Source organism: Mus caroli, unplaced genomic scaffold, assembly GCF_978045245.1.
Source record: "Mus caroli unplaced genomic scaffold, Mus_caroli_1 scaffold_1, whole genome shotgun sequence".
Lineage (NCBI taxonomy): Eukaryota > Metazoa > Chordata > Mammalia > Rodentia > Muridae > Mus > Mus caroli.
In genome coordinates, this window is record NW_028227256.1 from 147,155,078 (window position 1) to 147,172,808 (window position 17,731).

At 40.9% G+C, this 17,731-nt stretch overlaps 1 protein-coding gene across 1 annotated transcript in view; it reads right to left on the reverse strand.

Annotated features, from left to right (window-relative positions):
* The window catches only part of Pla2g4a (phospholipase A2 group IVA), a 134,516-nt gene extending 133,356 nt beyond the window's left edge, over positions 1-1,160 (reverse strand). Inside the window, exon 1 of the mRNA XM_021162091.3 lies at positions 1,048-1,160. The gene's annotated coding sequence lies outside the window, so the exon portion shown is untranslated. The remainder of the gene's footprint in view (positions 1-1,047) is intronic.
* Positions 1,161-17,731: the final 16,571 nt, after the last annotated feature.

The following is a 17,731-nucleotide window of genomic DNA, read 5'->3' on the forward strand; positions in this document are numbered from 1 at the left end:
ACACAAAATACACTCCTTTTCCCAAATTAGAATCCCAAATATAATACTAGAATCCACCCCTTCTTTTTTTGTTGTTGTTTCTTTTGTTTGTTTGTTTTTTGAAACCGGGTTTCTCTGTATAGCTCTGGCTGTCCTAGAACTCACTTTTTAGACCAGGCTGGCCTCGAACTCAGAAATCCTCCTGCCTCTGCCTCCCAAGTGCTGGGATTAAAGGCGTGCGCCACCACACCCGGCGAATCCACCCCTTCTAAGTGGCACATCTCTAATGCTCTTCACCAGCCTTCAGTGAAAACAGTTTAAACCAACAGCTAACATCAGGAGCATTTTTCATAACCAAGTTTCTGAAGTGATGAATCTATTTAAATCATTACAAATTGTAAAAGACGTAAAGAGGTTAAGTCACTTATTTCAAAACCAAGTCCCTTTCCCCCTTCCATCTTTTGAACCCCAGTTTTAAAATGATATTCACATTCAAAATTCAAGCGTGCAACTTGATAGAGTATTTTCCAAAAAAAAGTTTGACCTGTTCTCCTGTTACAAGTTACCCAAAGCCTGAGAGCAAGGGTGCTTGTTAGCTCAAGGTTAGTTTTTCAGTGTTATATGTCACATCACACAGCAAACCATTAAATACCCAGGAATGCTCTGCGTATATAACTATTTTTATCAATTAAAATTTAAATGAGTCACCAAACTGCCCCTAAACATCTTTACAAGCAGCACTCAAACTCAGGAGTCAGGAATCACTGGGTAGCATCACGTGGGACACAAAGGCGCGCCAACTCACTTCTCTATAAAGACTCAATTTCCCAGCACCCGCTGAAGGAAACAACCTATACCTTTATTCCAATCTGCTCTTAAACACAGGAAACCAAACCCTCATCACTTAGAAGGAAACTGAAGCCTGCTTTGTGACCCTTTCCCAGACGCAGAGGAGTGAAAGAAGTGAAGTTGTAGCACGCGTGGCTGCCTTCCTCCTGGGAAGCTGCCCACGGATAGCGATGGAAAGTGCAAGAGGAAGCAGGCAGGGAGAGTAAATGCATTGCTTACAGTTCCCAGAATTAAAAGAGAATCCTCAGGCTTCTCTGTGCCTTCTGGCTCTCAGTCGGGAGCCCTTCACAGTTCCGACTTCAAGAAAGTCTTCTCCCGCTGGTAGGAGGGGCTAAGAAGTGGGCTGGTCTCTGTGGATGTTAAGGTGGAATTCAAGCGAGCTCCTCTGGTGAAGCCTACCATTCTAAATGGACATGTTTAGTTTTCAGAAACAGGCCTTTCAAGTCAGAAAATATACTTTAAAAACATGTGATCTAACTGGTCCTAGGGGTGTGCATAAAAATATGCTTTAAAAACATGTGACCTAACTGGTCCTGGGGGTATGCATGTGCGTGCCTGTTTGTGTGTGTGTATGTGTGTGTGTGTGTGTGTGAGAGAGAGAGAGAGAGAGAGAGACTGCTGCTGCTGCTTGCCCTTAAGCAGTCACTACTTCCTCTTTTTTCCAAAAGACTAAAAGTGAAATTGAAAAGATAATGAATTATGTTGAGAATTTTTAGAGTCTTTAAAAGGTGAAGTTTTAAACAAACCGCAAATACAAAATGCATATACATTTTACAGTTGAACAGTGTTGGACAACCTTGAAAAGCAAACCTGTTCAAGCTTTTCTCCCCAAACTCAAAACCTCTGAGTTGTTTAAGCCATTTCAAAGAATAGAACCCATAAGTTCCGACGTAGAAATAACAACAAATCAGGAAGAATCTGCAATCTAATTTGAAGCATATAATAACATCTATGTGAGGAAAGTATTGTATCTATTACAAGCTTGGTAGCTCACAACTGTCATCCCAGCATGTGTGAAGTAGAAAAAAATAATCATGTATGAGTTCAAGGTCAGCCTATGTTACATAGTGAAGCCATATCTCAAGGCAAACAGACGTCCTGACAATTCATGAAATCCTGTTACTCTAAGTACCCTGGTTAGAAAGTTTTCAGGGCTTTCTCCATATCAACGGCAGTTAGCAGAGCCCCTTCCTCTCTACAACTCCACCATTTATCTCCTAATTAATATCCTCAATATTTCTTAAAAGCACATCTTTTCTTCTTCTGTTTGCTTTCTATTGCTGGGATAAAATTTTCTGGCCGGAAGCAACTTGCGAAGGGAAAGTTTTATTTGGGCATACAGGTCCTGACAGTCCATCAGGAAGCTAAGTCAGAGTAGAAATTCAAAGCAGAAGACGGGAGGCAAGACCTGAAGCATAAGCCAAGGAGGGATGCATTTTTGTTCTCGTTTCATAATTTACTCCGTTTTGATGTAGGAGGCAGGCTCTCATGCAGCCAAGGCTGGACTCAAAGTGAACTGGCTAGCAACAGATGACTTTGAACTCCTAACTTTCCTGCCACCACCTCCGTGAAATCAAAAGCACATGCCTAGCAGTTGCACTTTTAAAGGCTCCTTTTCCATTCATGAGTAAAGTAAAAGGCAAATCTGACACCTCCATTCTATCACAAAGTACAAGTTTATGTGGTATGAATAGAAAGATTCACGCAGTTAAGATAAATATGGTAATCCACTGCAGAAAATATGGCTACACGTAAGTTGTGTTCACCAACATTTGGGTTAGGAATTAGGTTGCCCTAATTCCTTCTATCCACTTGCAGCAATAATTTCACGAGTTGTTTTTTGCTCTCCAAGATCCCTCTAAATTTGGTGCAGTGAATGCCTATCCAATTTTAGTGACTCTGTCACAATGGGCACAAACCCCATTACTCATCTCACAGAAGGACTTCCAGGCACTGCAGGGTTTTGAAAATATTTATGCTGTTGGAATTTAAATGTGCTGACAACAGTGTGTAGTCTAAGCCCATTGCCTCTGTGTTGAGGCAATTCTGAGTAGAGAGAATTATCTCTGAGTAAGTTTCCTGTATTTCTCAAGTAGCCAAGCCTTGAAAGATGTCACTAGAAGGTTTTTCTTTAGCACATCAGTTGCCTAGGGCCAAGATAATAACAGAATTCTTATATGTATGTTTATAACACCACTGCCTGCAAGCTCAGGAACAGTCTACTGTTCAGTCTCTCAAATACATAATCAGGCCTCAGCACCTACTTTGAAAAATCCTCATTCTTTACATTCACGTCATTTTTCTTCAATTAGACACACTACAAAACGGATAATTTGATTTTTACCCAAATAACAAAAAATAGTCATATGCCAGGACTTCATTTCATTTTATTTATCACATGGCTTCAAAGTCTACAGTTATCCCATTTATTTTTGTAAGTAAAGTAAAAAAATGTGACAACTTGCAATAAATATATACCGCAAACCGCTTTTTCCAAAAATTGCTGGTCATGGGATGACCCTTAAATCTTAGCCCTCCAGAGGGAGACAGAGGCAGGCAGGTCTCAGTGAGTTGAAGGTCAGTCTGGTCTACATAGGCAGTTCCAGGCCACCTACAGCTGCATGAGCCCTAGGCTCAGAGAAAGAGGAAAAGGGAGAGGGGAGAGAGGAGAGAGGAAAAGGAAAAACAAACAAACAAACAAACAAACAAACAAGGCTGCCCAACTGGCTCAGTAGGTTTAAAAAAAAAAACAAAAACTAAAACTGTGTTGACCCAAGTTTGATCCTTGGATCCCACACTATGATGGAATAAGAAAACTGACTCTAGAAAGTTATCGTCTTACCTCCAGAAGTACACATGTGCACATGCATGTGCAAGATATTGAATAATATATGATTTCATATAATAAACACAATTTTAATAGGAGTAAATATAAACATAGAAAAATAAATAATGAAACATTTAATTAATGAGAGACTGATACTTGCTCCAAATAAGCTAAATGAGTGTCTGGGGCGATGACACAGCTGCTAAAAGTATTGGCCAAGGAGGCACAAGGATCTGGGTCCTTGTCCCTCGAATCCCTATTAATGCCAATTCATTTCTACAACCACAGCACTGGAGAGTAGAATCATGTAGCTCTCTGGAGTAAGCTGGCCAGATAATCTACTGAGTTGGTGAGCTCCAAGATTATTAAAAGATCATGCCTATAAATAAATAAATAAATAAATAAATAAATAAATAAATAAGGAGGAGGGGTCGGTGAAAATGGCTCAAGAGCCCTTGCTGCTCTTTCAGAGAATTGATGCTAGATTTCCAGAACCCATGTTGAGCAGCAAACAACTGCCTATATCTCAGCTCCAGAAAATCTCATATCTTTTAGGCCATCCACAGATAAGTGACAGAAAAAAGTAAAATAACTTTTAGAAATATATAAGGTGGAAAGTAACCTAGGAAGGCAGTAGATATCAACCTTTAGCCTGCAGGTATATACTTATAACATATATAAACATCCACATATACACACCATGCACTGTTCGAATGCACACACACACACACACACAAATCAGTAAAATAATCCAATTGTTTTTCCTGTTGGTGGCCCATTAAGAAAAGCATTGATGATACAGCCAAGTTAAATATCTTGTCACACACTACTGTGTTGGTACATAAACCTTATGTATGAACTAGTCTAGGGTTATTGGGAAAGCAGATTGTTGGGAAAACATCATTTCTGAGTGGATCCCTGTGGGGTTACTAGCAGAGATCAACCTTTAAATCAATAGACATCCTCCTTAATCCATGGGGGCAAAGGAGTGAAATGAAATAGCATTCTAGGAGGTACTGGAGAGAGAGAGAGAGAGAGAGAGAGAGAGAGAGAGAGAGAACAGCCAGGGCAGACAGGCTCCATGTCTTCCTGGACCTATATCCTAGATGATGGACTTTGAAAGGTATTGGATGAGAACAAGATGGACTCTAGAAGCTATGGTGGTCCTGGAAAGCCTGTCTAAGGAAGTGACATTTTGGCTGAGGCTTGGAGGAGGAAACCAAATATAGGAGGAATGTTCCAGACAAAAGAACCAGGAGGTAGGCCCATGAAATCTAAATTGGCCCATGAAACTTGAAAGACATGCATGAGAATTCCAGCAGGAGTTGGGGGGGTGCTGGGGGCTGGAGAGGGAGGAGGGAGGGCTGGGGGTTGGGGAATTAGGAGGGGTGGACAGTGGGAAGGGGAGGGCTAGGGGGTGAAGTAGAGCCTGAACAACAAGCACTGAGGTGAATGAGGAAGAAACAAGGGCTAAATTAAATCAGGAATCCAATGGGGATCCTGAAGCCACTGTTGGAATTTGGTGGGGAAACAAACAACAGAAGAGGAGGTCAGATCTAACCCAGTGTAGTGAAAAAGCATCTCTCGCATACAGCAGAGCTTATGGGGAAAGTAGCTGGAGGCAACTTTAGAAATGTATGTCGGAGGTGAGGTTTTTAAAAGTTTTGACAGACTTCTAGATTTGGAGCTAGAATGAGATGCTCTGGGTTATTTAGAACATTCTGCTCTGAATTCAGAGGCTGCTGTCATTGGTCTCTTTGAGCTTTTGCAGGGACTGCAGTAGCTAGACTTCTTAAAAGCAGATTAGATGGGAATGGGATAGATGGTGATGTTAAAAGAGAAACATCGAACACTATCAAGCAGGCATAGTGCACTAGGGCATGATAGGAGGGGGCCCCTCAGGGTGGAACAGGCTGGTAATAAACTAGATTGAAGTTAGCTGCAATTCTGTACTGTGCACGTTAGTTAATATAAGACCCACAGTTCAGAGTCAGTTTAGACTTGATGTCTTACACATACTTGGTACAGGCTTACACAATATGCATGACTTATGGTTTTGTCTGTTTGTTGTTAATTTGCTGAGACAGTGTCCTATAGTTCAGACTGACCTTGAACTCCTGACCCTCCCACCTCCACATTGCAAGTTCTGGAATTACAGACAGGCACTAACACATCCTGTCCAAAGTCTGAGATGTATATCTTCAAGATGCTGTTTACATTGAAAAACTATGCCCAAACAAGTAAAGAGTTTAATCTTAGGTGGGATCAGTTCTGTCATCTAAAAATTATAGAAAAAAAAATACTGAGGGGGAATATTTGGCACTACAAATCATGTTTTGTTTTAAATACCCTTTCTAAGACTATAATTACTACCATTCATTCTATAACACAAAACAAAGCAAGCTACAACTGCCAAAGAGATTTTTAAAAGTTTATACAGCAAAAATTATTGCTTGGACTTTGTGATCTTTAAGTTATACATATCAAGATTTTACATTGTTGTTTAAAAGACACAATGAAGACAATCCAGAGGCAAGACTGTGGTTCATTTTTCAGGGACCTCTCCTTGTAGTTCTTTAGAGTATAAAAGCAGCAACTGTGATGGCACAGTGGTTACAACTGCTTACTATTGAACCAGGAAGACCTGAGTACAGATCCCAGCAGGCCCTACAACAAGGCATATGTTTTTATACAAGCGACAGACTTGTATACCTGAAACTGCAGTGCAGTGGAGCATAGAGATTGAAGAAGTGCTGAGGCTTTTTGGCTGCTGGCCTAGCTAAACAACACTCCCTCTAGGTCAGGGAGAGACTATGTCTCAAAGGAATTCAGCAGAGAGTGATAGCAAACTCAATGTTCTAGCATACCTGCCCACTCCTTCATTGTAAGAAGTTAATGAACATAAGATCACAAGATTAAGTTATCATCTGGCACAAAACCCATGACTATGGCTGAGAGTCCAATCCCTAGGAGTTGAGAGTGGGAATCCTAGGAACTGGGGTCTTTATGAGCTAAACACATGGTCCACATTCTGCCAGACACGCCACCCCAATGTTGGTGTGCAAAACAGGCATGGCTGAATTGGTCACTTGTAGGAAGGCAAGGGATCTTCTAAGTAGAATTTGGGGACTTGAACTCAGAGCAAGTCTGCTCAAAAGACCTGACTAGAAATGGGAACTACAAGGGCAGGCTTCAGAGAAGAAAGCAGCATGCTTCTCTCTGGTTCAGGAACAGTGGTTCTTATCATTCAAGAACGTTTCAAGTAGACAACCATGGAAATACTTTGCTTTCCCAACTATTATTTGTCACTAGAACACTCCTGAGAATCTTTATGAATAGCATGACACTTGAGGCTTGAAGACGGAGCTCAGTGGCTAAGAACACTTTTAGAGAACCTGAGTTCAGTTCCTGGAATCCTTACAGTGGCTCCCAACTGCCTTATAACTCCACTTTCAGGGAAAGCCAACACCCCTGCCAGCTTTCATGGTTACATGCATCCAAGCATACATGCATACATGTATTCATGTAAACACACAAAAATTAAGATAAATCTAAAGAAGAAAAATTTTAAAAATAATATTGTCATATTATCAACCTACTAAATACTGATATAATAGGAAACTGATAAAGTGAACATAGGATTGTTTTACTAATTCTGTCATCAGAATAAATTTTTCTCAACTTCAAGACTCAAGAACCTTCAAAGCATGCCCATAGTTACAGCAGGTATTGTGGTAATGCTAACATGCTCTGTTAGCTCATTACTAATGATGTGTGGTATCTATTCAGAGTGGAGGCTGATTTCCACCTGGGTCCAGTCTGGCCGGGAGATCAAACAAGCCACACAAAGCTCCCAGAACTTAAATCTGCCATGTATCCATGAGGGACCAGGCTCACACCAAGAAACTGATAGACTATAAATGGCATAAGTGGTCTCTATAGTCACTATAACACTGGATGGATCTCAAACTAGTCTGCAGAGCCCATATTGCTTTTGCTTAGAAACACCACAGATGCTGAGATGTAGACTCAGCAATAGGTGACACCATCCTTCTCCAACTATCTGAGTAGGCTAGGCTTTGGGCAGTGAAGGCTGAGTAGTAGACTTAAGCAACAAGAGGTTAATAATACAATTTAATGATGCATCAGTGAACCCAATATTTCTATGAACAACCTCGTTTTTGTTTTTGTTTTTGATTTTGATTTAGGAAATTTCTGACCTTAAGACAGTACATTCATTGAAAAGTTGGTTTAAAAACTAACCGAATGCTTCTCGTTTTCTTCTCTTTTCATGGAAAAATGACAAGGAAAGCAATCACTTCCTCTAATCACACCAAGCTTTATCCCATGTTGTGATGGTTTGAATATGTTTGGCCCAGGAATTGGCAGTATTCGGAGGTGTGGTCTTGTTGGAGGAAGTGTGTCATTGTGTGTGTTATCTTTGAGACCCTCCTCCTAGCTTCTGGAAGAAAGTCTTTTCCTGGTTGGCTTTGAATCAAAATGTAGAACTCTCAGCTCCTCCATCACCATGTCTGCCTGCCTGCTGCCATGCTTACTGCTATGATAATAATGGAGTAAACTTCTGAACCTGTAAGCCAGCCCCAAATAAATGTCCTTTATAAGAGTTGCCTTGGTGATGGTGTCTGTTCACAGTAAAGCAAATGCTTTACTGTGCTAACCAAGACACAGTAACAAAGTAATTTGAGGAGCTATGGACATAACTTAGCACACTACTACGTGTGTGTGTGTGTGTGTGTGTGTGTGTGTGTGTGTGTGTGTGCATTATTTGCTGTATAACAGACTCTTGTTATTCCTTTACTTGTAGTAGCTTCAGATTGGAAGCTTGGCATCCTGTATCATTCCTTGGACTATCTCAAAAATCTATTCTGCCACCCAGAGTGGACTGGGCCCTCCCACATCAACTATCAACTCCTCCACTGTGGTTCCCTCTTTTCAAATGACTCTAAATTGTATGAAACTGACAATAATATCCAACTAGCAAAATTCTCTATTAACTTGTAGTTTTGATAATTTGAATCAACAGCTCACATCAACTAATTGAAAATGGGACATGATGATGGACCAATATCCCAAAAGCCAGGAGCCCTCTCTTCTGCATGTAACATACAATGTGTGTTCCTATACTGCTTGCTGTTGTGTAGCTTAACAGTGTTCTCTAATTTTGATTAAACACTTTTTATAAGATAAGGCACAGGGCTTGAATTCTTATCACAATTAACCTATTCTGATATGCTGCTCTTTCTCCTATTGTGGCCTTAGGATTTTTATAGACTTTACCACATACCAGAACTGGCTGACTGAAGAAAGCAGGACTCTCCAGTCATGTCTGAATAGCATATTGTAGTGAAACGATTCATACTGGGAGGAACAGGAGGAAGGTAAGAAAATGGGAGAGCAATAATCTCCAGTAGTTGTGCTGAGGAAAGCTCCTGAACCTGGAGGCAGCCTGAAGTCCTAACCATGCTGCTTGTACACACCCGAGGGAGAGAACGAACTCATCCTTGGTTATAAACAGACTTTGCTTTCATATGATGACTATCTTGTGGGCCATCATCTTGAAATCACAAAAGATAAAGGGATGAGCAAAAAAAAAAATTGGTTTTGATTTGCAAAATCTTACACATTTAGAGAAGACAGTGCCTCTTCAAATCATCATAACTAAATGCTCTTCCCAGTCTGAGTCCCAGGAAGCAAAATCAGGAGGATTTCTGTGAGTTTGAGGAGAGCGAGAATTACAGAGATACTGCCTCAAGCAAACAAAAACAAACAAACAACCAAAAAGAAAGAAAGAGAGAGAGAAAGAAAGAAAGAAAGGAAGGAAGGAAGGAAGGAAGGAAGGAAGGAAGGAAGGAAGGAAGGAAGGAAGGAAGGAAGGAAGGAGAGAGAGAGAGAAAGAGAGAGAGAGAACATTTATTTTACAAGTGAGGAACTGAAGCATTGGTTGCAAGGGTTACACCCTGATCTACACTCATCCATTTCCAGGACTTAAAAATAAAATGTCTTATTAGATTTATTTATTTATTTATTTATTTATTTATTTATTTATTTATTTATTTATGAATGGTAGGACAAACAGGCCAAAGCATATTGTGATGGTCAGTGGAAAATGTGTGGCAGTTGGTTCCTGTTAGGGTTCAAATGCTGGACAAATGCTGAGGTGCCTATTTAACATATCCAAGCAGACCTGGCCACCAGTTTCTCCAGGCACCCTTCAGTACTTACCTGTAGCAGGGTTCTCCTGGCTGGCATACCTCACCCCACCATCCTGAACTCTCCAGCCCACAGGACTGGGCTGCTCTTCCCTATATGATCCAACCATTTTGGTTGCCTGTTCTTTTTGTGCCTTTGGGGCTCCTGGTTGCTGTACCTGGTTCCCCTCTTTTCCTTCCCCATCTCCTCACCTGACCCAGCTCAGAGTCGTGTCCACCCTGAACTCTCCCAGAGGTCCCCAACTCTGGTGATTCTCTCTCACATACCTACCATAAACCTTCTCCTTTTTTGTGCAAATTCTCCTTTTTATTTTATTTTTTTTTATTACGTATTTTCCTCAATTACATTTCCAATGCTATCCCAAAAGTCCCCCATACCCCCCTGCCACTTCCCTACCCAACCCATTCCCATTCTTTTGGCCCTGGCATTCCCTTGTATTGGGGCATATAAAGTTTGCGTGTCCAATGGGCCTCTCTTTCCAGTGATGGCCGACTAGGCCATCTTTTGATACATATGCAGCTAGAGACAAGAGCTCGGGGTACTGGTTAGTTCATCATGTTGTTCCAACTATAGGGTTGCAGATCCCTTTAGCTCCTTGGGTACTTTTCTCTAGCTTCTCCATTGGGAGCCCTGTGATACATCCAATTGCTGACTGTGAGCATCCACTTCTGTGTTTGCTAGGCCCCGGTCTCACAAGAGACAGCTATATTTGGGTCCTTTCAGCAAAATCTTACTAGTGTATGCAATGGTGTCAGCGTTTGGAAGCTGATTATGGGATGGATCCCTGGATATGGCAGTCTCTAGATGGTCCATCCTTTCATCACAGCTCGAAACTTTGTCTCTGTAACTCCTTCCATGGGTGTTTTGTTCCCAATTCTAAGAAGGGGCATATTGTCCACACTTTGGTCTTCATTCCTCTTGAGTTTCATGCGTTTAGCAAATTGTATCTTTGCCTATGTGTGTGTGTTTGTACCGCTAGCATACGTGGTGCCCAAGGAGTCCAGAGGAGGATATCAGATGCCCTGCAAGTGGAGGTCAGATGGCTGTAAGCAGCGGTGGAGACGCTCACAAATGAGCCTATGACCTCTGGAAGAGCAGGCACTCCTCTGATCCTCTGGGCCACTTCTCCAGTCCAGAGAAACAATTTATAAAAAAAAAAAAAAGAGTTTCATTTTCAGTCCATGGTCAGCTGGCTCTATTGTTTCTGGGCCTGTGGTGAAGCAGAACTTCCTGGTGTTGAGGTGCAATGGAGCAGATCTACTCAACTTACTGTAGCCAGGAAGCAGAGGGAAAGAGGAGAGAGAGAGAGAGAGAGAGAGACAGAGAGACAGAGACAGAGACAGAGACAGAGACAGAGAGACAGAGAGAGACAGAGAGAGACAGAGAGAGACAGAGAGAGACAGAGAAAGACAGAGAGAGACAGAGACAGAGATAGAGACACAGAGACAGAGACAGGGACAGAAACAGAGAGACAGAGAGACACAAGGACAGAGAAAATCGGAGAAAGTGTAGAAATTTTTAATCCCAATCAGGAGTTTCTACCCCACCTTTGATCATTCAGTTCCCAGATCAAAGACATGCAACTTTTATTATTTACAATAAGCCTTAAACAGCACAAGAACTGGGCAGATATCTACCTTCTATGCTATTAGCATCTGCTTCCCTAAAGATGGACCCAAATTATACGTACTATGTTTCATCTGGGCTGCTCTGAACTCCAAATGGCCAGCCCTCGGGGCCACATTTTTATCACTCACCTAACTCATGGTGGCTTCTCTTTCATTCCTTTTCTCCCTCTAGGTTCTCCTCAGACCCCAAGCCAGGGAATCCAAACCCTGCCTCTGTCTCTTCTGCCCAGCTATTGACCATTGGCATCTTTGTTTACCAATTAGAAATAACTTGGGGGCAGGGTCACATAGCATCATTTTGGTCGATCTGTGGACTCTATCTTGTCTGTGGGGACCTGCTGGTAGCATTGCAATACACAGCAAAATACCAAACCTCAACAAGAAAGAGACAGTGACAGAATGGGGGGTAGAGGAGATGAGGGATAATAATACTGTCCTATTGCCGGTAACTTGAGTCAATTGGTGCAGGTGGAACCCTCACATTCCACTCAGTCTTAATAACACCCTAGCGAGAGACCAAGCCTTTAGCAGTTTAAAACTTTTGTAAAGAAATCCCTCATTCTAAACTTAAGGTCATATCCAACCCTGAATTGGCAAATTACCTTTTAAAACATGGTAACATTAATAATGAAAAATCATCTCAAGTAAGAATATCCATCACACATCTGTAATTTCAATACTTGAGAGGTGGGGGCAGAAGACTAGGAGTTCAAGGCCAACCTCAGCAGTGAGCCTGTGAGCAGATTAGGCTGTATGAGATCTTAATTCAAAAGGAAATAAATATGAAGACACATAACTGTGGTATTGATAATGCACTCTGGGTTAAGAATTTTTTTAGGATCCTTAAACTCTTGAGGAGAAAAACACAAATATTACTGATAGAGTGATTTCCCAGTATGCAGAAGGGGCAGGGTTTGATCCCTATGACTCAAAAACAAACAAACAAGACAAAACAAAACACAAAATAACGACAAAAACACAACAAAACAAATTAAAACAAAACAAAAGGTAGGCAAAACTGAATCAAACATATGCAACAAAGAGAGGAAAGAGTAAGTCACAGAGAGATGGATACCATTATATTATTACAAAGATCTAAGCTAGAACTCACAGCCTCAGTTCCAAACTGACATCTGGTCATTTACTCAATTTATGTATGGACTGGGTGCTCCTAGCTCTGGTGACACACTGCCTCTTTACCTCAGAGGAGGTTTAAGCACCTGGGGTCCTTCCTTTTTCACTCATTACACATCTTGTCTGCTTGAACACCTGGTTCTTGCCTGCTCCCTCTAAATTCCAGTGTGCTCCAATGTTTTGAATTTTGTCTGTCTCCTGGGAATCACTTCACCAGACTAAGACCACATCCTAAGTATATGATTTCAAACACAAATCAAATAAAGAGGCAGTATGTGGGGCATAGCTGTGAGGACTCTGTCATGTAAATTAGTAGGGTTGCCGATGGTTAGGGTACTAGACGTCAGTTTGGAACTGAGGTCATGCTTTTTGGTGTAAGTCTTTATAATAATATAATTGTATCATCTCTCTATGCCTTCCTGTTTCCTCTTCTTTGTTGCATATGTTTTATTCAGCTTTACCTATTCTTTGTTTTTAATTGAAGGGATCAAACTCAGACCCTGTGCATGCCAGGAAAGCATTCTATCAACAAGTCTTCAAATCCAAATGGGGATGTCACTGAGGTGAGGTTCCATTCTCCTTGCATTAGCTCCAAATTTAAAATAAATAAATAAATAAATAAATAAATAAATAAATAAATAAATCTCATAGCTGAGCTGTACTCTTGACTCTTGGGAGCAGAGAAAAGTGAGGTCAGTCTTAATAAACATACAAGTATTCTATGTATCTCTGTGTGTGTGTGTGTGTGTGTGTGTGTGTTTGTGTTGGGGGGACACACATGCATGCATATGCTCGTGCTCCCCACCTCCCACATCTTCATTCACTTTCATTTCCTTCATTGCAGTAATCTGGTAATTATGGCATTTGTTTGTGTCTTGTGTGTTTGTAAATCCTTTCACTGGGGCATAAGCACCATGTGTCTAAATATGTTCAGAGTATTCTTTGTTTTGCCCCCAAATTCACAGGACATTCTGAGACATGTGCAAGTGACGAACAGGTGTGCAGACACTGGGCAGTGGTGGCACATGCCTTTAATCCCAGCACTTGGGTGGCAGAGGCAGACAGATTTCTGAGTTCAAGGCTAGCCTGGTCTACAGAGTGAGTTCTAGGACTGTCAGAAAGAAAGAAAGAAAGAAAGAAAGAAAGAAAGAAAGAAAGAAAGAAAGAAAGAAAGAAAGAAAGAGAGAGAGAGAGAGACAGAGAGAGAGAGAGAAAGAAAGAGAGAGAGAGAGAAAGAAAGAAAGAAAGAAAGAAAGAAAGAAAGAAAGAAAGAGAGAAACCGAGAAAGAGAGAAAGAGAGAGAGAAAGAAAGAGAGAGAAATGGAGAGATGGAGGGAGGTAGGGAGGGAGGAAGAGAGAAAGACAGAAAGAAAGAAAGAAAGAAAGAAAGAAAGAAAGAAAGAAAGAAAGAAAGTAAGAAAGAAAGAAAGAAAGAAAGGAAGGAAGGAAGGAAGGAAGGAAGGAAGGAAGGAAGGAAGGAAGGAAGGAAGGAAGAAAGAAAGAGAAAGAAGGAGAGAAAGAGAGAGAAAGATGGGCAGATGGGTATCTCTATTCTCCTCACTGACTTCTAATCACAGATTCCTGCTCCCTAGACTCCCAGACTCAGTAGATTCCTATTTTTACCAACACTGTAATTTTCAAATCTCAAGACTTGCCCATAATCCAACACTCACACATAAGTCACCCATTATTTTCTATACTCTAACCTGTACTTCAGCTAAAATCTAATTGTCATCCTTCCCAAGGTCATATCATTTGTCCTTGTGCCTTTGCATGGGTCATTGCTTAGAACTGGCTGTAGGAGTGGATAGGGCTTCATCACCTTAAGGAAAGTGTTTCAGGCCTCCCCTAACCATCTTCCATGGTAGTCCTGGGTAATCACCCACGCATGCTGCTTATTCAAGCTGTACCAATTTGAATCTTTTAGACTGTTGATCTTAGTTATGTTATTTTACAAGTTGGTTTATTATCACCATCTACATTGTATATGTTTTTAAGCTAGCGATTATTAATTCTTTCGTATCACTTATCAGAGTATCATGATTGCTGCTCAGAAGACAAATAGTAAACTTTTTTTTTAAATTAATTTTTATTAGGTATTTTCCTCATTTACATTTGCAATGCTATACAAAAAGTCCCCAATACACTCCCCCCTCACCACTCCCATACCCACCCACTCCTACTTTTTGGCCCTGGCATTCCCCTGTAACGGGGCATATAAAGTTTGCAAGTCCAATGGGCCTCTCTTTCCAGTGATGGCCGACTAGGCCATCTTTTGATACATATGCAGCTAGAGTCAAGAGCTCTGGGGTACTGGTTAGTTCATAATGTTGTTCCACCTATAGGGTTGCAGATCCGTTTAGTTCCTTGGGTAATTTCTCTAGCTCCTCCATTGGGGTCCTGTGATCCATCCAATAGCTGACTGTGAGCATCCACTTCTGTGTTTGCTAGGCCTCGGCATTGTCTCACAAGAGACAGCTATATCTGGGTCCTTTCAGCAAAATCTTGCTAGTGTATGCAATGGTGTCAGCGTTTGGAAGCTGATTATGGGATGGATCCCTGGATATGGCAGTCTTTCGATGGTCCATCCTTTCGTCACAGCTCTAAACTTTATCTCTGTAACTCTTTCCATCGGTGTTTTGTTCCCAATTCTAAGAAGAGGCACAGTGTGCACACTTTGGTCTTCGTTCTTTTTGAGTTTCATACATTTAATTGTATCTTATATCTTGGGTATCCTAAGTTTTTGGGCTAATATCAGTGAGTACATATTGTGTGAGTTCATTTGTGATTGTGTTACCTCACTCAGGATGATGCCCTCCAGGTCCATCCATTTGCCAAGGAATTTCATAAATTCATTCTTTTTAATAGCTGAGTAGTACTCCATTGTGTAAATGTACCACATTTTCTGTAACCATTCCTCTGTTAAGGGGTATCTGGGTTCTTTCCAGCTTCTGCCTATTATAAATAAGGCTGCTATGTACATAGTGGAGCATGTGTCTTTCTTACCGGTTAGAACATCTTCTGGATATATGCCCAGGAGAGCTATTGCTGGATCCTCTGGTAGTATTATGACCAATTTTCTGAGGAACTGCCAAACTGATTTCCAGAGTGGTTGTACAAGCTTGCATTCCCACCAACAATGAAGGAGTGTTCCTCTTTCTCCACATCCTTGCCAGCATCTGCTGTCACCTGAATTTTTGATCTTAGCCATTCTGACTGGTGTGAAGTGCTCAGGGTTGTTTTGAGTTGCATTTCCCTGATGATTAAGGATGTTGAACATTTTTTCAGGTGCTTCTCTGCCTCAGGTGAGAATTCTTTGTTCAGTTCTGAGCCCCATTTTTAATGGGTTTATTTGATTTTCTGGAGTCCACCTTCTTGAGTTCTTTATATATGTTGGATATTAGTCCCCTATCTGATTTAGGATAGGTAAAGATCCTTTCCCAATCTGTTGGTGGTCTTTTTGTCTTATTGACGGTGTCTTTTGCCTTGCAGAAGCTTTGCAACTTTATGAGGTCCTATTTATCGATTCTCAATCTTACAGCACAAGCCATTGCTGTTCTATTCAGGAATTTTTCCCCTGTACCCATATCTTCGAGGCTTTTCCCTACTTTCTCCTCTATAAGTTTCAGTGTCTCTGGTTTTATGTGGAGTTCCTTAATCCACTTAGATTTGACCTTAGTACAAGGAGATAGGAATGGATCAATTCGCATTCTTCTACATGATAACCGCCAGTTGTGCCAGGACCATTTCTTGAAAATGCTGTCTTTTTTCCACTGGATGGTTTTTGCTCCCTTGTCAAAGATCAAGTGACCATAGGTGTGTGAGTTCATCTCGGGGTCTTCAATTCTGTTCCATTGGTCTACTTGTCTGTCGTTATACCAGTACCATGCAGTTTTTATCACAATTGCTCTATAGTATAGCTTTAGGTCAGGCATGGTGATTCCACCAGAGGTTCTTTTATCCTTGAGAAGAGTTTTTGCTATCCTAGGTTTTTTGTTGTTCCAGATGAATTTGCAGATTTCCCTTTCTAATTCCTTGAAGAATTGAGTTGGAATTTTGATGGGGATTGCATTGAATCTGTAGATTGCTTTTGGCAAGATAGCCATTTTTACAATGTTGATCCTGCCAATCCATGAGCATGGGAGATCTTTCCATCTTCTGAGATCTTCTTTAATTTCTTTCTTCAGAGACTTGAAGTTCTTGTCATACAGATCTTTCACTTCCTTAGTTAGAGTCATGCCAAGGTATTTTATATTGTTTGTGACTATTGAGAAGGGTGTTGTTTCCCTAATTTCTTTCTCAGCCTGTTTATCCTTTGTGTACAGAAAGGCCATTGACTTGCTTGAGTTAATTTTATATCCAGCTACTTCATTGAAGCTGTTTATCAGGCTTAGAAGTTCTCTGGTGGAATTTTTAGGGTCACTTTTATATACTATCACATCATCTGCAAAGAGTGATATTTTGACTTCTTCTTTTCCAATTTGTATCCCCTTGATCTCCTTTTGTTGTCTAATTGCTCTGGCTAGGACTTCAAGTACAATGTTGAAAAAGGTAGTGAGAGAGTGGATAGCCTTGTCTAGTCCCTGATTTTAGTGTTATTTCTTCCAGCTTCTCACCATTTACTTTAATGTTGGCTACTGGTTTGCTGTAGATTGCTTTCATCATGGTTAGGTATGGGCCTTGAATTCCTAATCTTACCAAGACTTTTATCATGAATGGGTGTTGGATTTTGTCAAATGCTTTCTCAGCATCTAACGAGATGATCATGTGGTTTTTGTCTTTGAGTTTGTTTATATACTGGATTACGTTGATGGATTTCCATATATTGAACCATCCTTGCATCCCTGGGATGAAACCTACTTGGTCAGGATGGATGATTGTTTTGATGTGTTCTTGGATTCGGTTAGCGAGAACTTTATTGAGGATTTTTGCATCAATATTCATAAGGGAAATTAGTCTGAAGTTCTCTTTCTTTGTTGGGTCTTTTTGTGGTTTAGGTATCAGAGTAATTGTGGCTTCATAGAATGAGTTGGGTAGAGTACCTTCTGTTTTTATTTTGTGGAATAGTTTGTGAAGAACTGGG